This window comes from Bison bison, unplaced genomic scaffold (assembly GCF_000754665.1).
Source record: "Bison bison bison isolate TAMUID 2011002044 unplaced genomic scaffold, Bison_UMD1.0 scf7180017863868, whole genome shotgun sequence".
Classification (NCBI taxonomy): domain Eukaryota; kingdom Metazoa; phylum Chordata; class Mammalia; order Artiodactyla; family Bovidae; genus Bison; species Bison bison.
The window spans coordinates 117,317-119,695 of record NW_011494440.1 but is presented as its reverse complement, the minus strand read 5'-3'; positions in this window follow the sequence as shown (position 1 = coordinate 119,695).

Here is a 2,379-nt window from a genome sequence, read left to right as displayed (position 1 = left end):
GCATTGCCAAAGAGCTCCCAGGAGATACCAATGTGGTTCCAGGGATCACAATGTGAGTAGCAAGGGACCGCAGGCAGATTTGTTATGAATGTCATGCCTGTGAGATGCTGGCTATGACAGGGCAATTACTGTGGAGGAACAAAGCACTTTACACCTTCCCCAAAACTGGTGAGTCAGAGAGCCCATTCCTATGGAATACTGTGAAAAATGGGCGAAAGGCTGCTGCAGGCTGTGGGTTATAGTTTTTTACTCCTTTTTGTTACTGATTATTTTATTAAATTAATTTTTATTGGAGTATAATTGCTTTAAAACTTGTGTTAGTTTCTACTGTACAGCAGAGTGAGTCAGCTATAGGTGTGCATATACCCCCTCTTTTCTGGATTTCCTTTCCATTTAGGGCACCAGAAAGCACAGAGTAGAGCTCCCTGAGCCATATAACAGGTTTGTATCAGTCATCTATTTCATTCATAGTATCAGTAGAGTATATATGTCAATCCCAGTCTCCCAGTTCCTCCCCAATTTGGCCTCTATACATTTGTTCTCTATGCCTTCGTCTCTTATTTGCAAAACAGAAATAGAGGCGCAGATGTTTTAAATTTTTAGAGGGAGGGTGCAGAGATGAGTCGCAGGAAAGAATCTCTCAGGAGGAAAACCTGAGCAGATTTGTGTGCTGATTATCTGAGAAGCAAAAATTTGAAGGAAAGTGTTTGCATATCAGAAGGAAATAATTGCCTCCCGTTTAGTTTTTCAAGTTTTTTTTCCCCCACAAAGTTTGTTAGGATGGTAAGTAATTAGTCCCTTGAGACTTAGAGGAGAGAAAGTTCTCAGAATGGAAAAAAAAAAAAAAAATGTTTTCCCAGTGGGCCTTTACTGCAGAATTAAAAGTACCTGCCCACTTTTTTTGGAAAGGTCCACAGATGGGAACGTGTCCTATGGTAGTTATTTAAAAAAAAAAAGTTGAATTGGAGACCAAGCTTCCTGGTCATAACAGGAGACTCAGGCCCCCAGACCACATACCCTGGGACACTTGTTCCTCCCACCACTTATTTTCTTCACAACATTGGGTTTGAGGGGTGGCCCCCACACTGTGACTGTCTCCACTGTACATGATGACCAGAGCCTTTCTAGAACCCTGTGAACAGAACTAGCTCCAGAAGTCAGGGGAAGTCTGCATCTACTCTTTGTCCTGTTTTGCAAATTCCAGGGCAGTCCAGATTATGTCTGATATAAGAGATCCTATGCCAAACCCATTTCTACTGGCACTATCTTTCCATGATACCCTAAACCTTTTCCAGCTTTCCAAGGATAGCTTCCTTCATCCGCCCTCCAGCCCACTCACTACCCACAACACCCATCTTGTGCCATTTCCTCCTCATCTGCCTTCTACTACCTCTGTCTTCCTTGCAGGGCGGCTGGCAGTCTCCCAGCCAGGTGACTTCCAGGAACCCCCACCTCGGAGGGGCCCTCCCTCTGGGTTCTGAGGTTCTGTGGGATCTGCAGTTCTGCGGGAGAGGAGAAGAGCTAGCCCTTGAGAAGGGGGAGGCAGCAAGTGTAGGGACAGAGACCTATCTTTCATCCCCTCTTTCCTGCGTGCAGAGGAAGGATTAAAAAATTGTAAAAACGTAAAGGGCATGCCCTTTTTTTTAGGCATGGAGCCCTCATGACCTTGCTGTGTAAGAGGGATGGAAAAGTGGTTCCTAGAGTCATTTCTGTTTAAAAGTCAAGAGGTCCAGGGGTCAGGAGGGAGCAGTGGGTGTGAGCAATGCTTTTGTTGCAGGAGCTGTCCCAGATGGGGGTCCCAGGAGCTGTCCCGGATGGGGTCCCAGGAAAAGGCACATAGTTTTTTCTGTTCTGAGGATGCCAAAACATCCTGCTCTTCTGAGAACCTCCCACTTTCAGGACCCCAGCCTAGATTCTGAAACCAGTTCCTGAGAAAGGGACACACCCTAAAAAAAGACTGCACACAAAGAAAACATAAAAGAATGAGAACAAAACCATAGAGCAGGACCTCGGAGAGAGAGTTTAACAGCACATTTCATAATCACAGCTATATTTACTGAGTTCTCCCTACATTCCAAGTCCCTGTGCGAAGCCCTCTATTTGGATTATTTCTTTGTATTGAGATTGCTTGTGGCTCAGTCGGTGAAGAATCGCCCTTCAATGCTGGAGACTTGGGTTCGATCCCTGGGTAGGGAAGATCTCCTGGAGAAGGGAAAGGCTACACACTCCAGTATTTTGGCCTATGGTTCTGAAGCTTCTCAGGTGGTTCAGACGGTAAAGAGTCTGCCTGCAATGCCGGAGACCCAGGTTTGATCCCTGGGTTGGGAAGATCCCCTGGAGAAGGAAATGGCAAACCACTCCCGTATTCTTGCCTGGAGA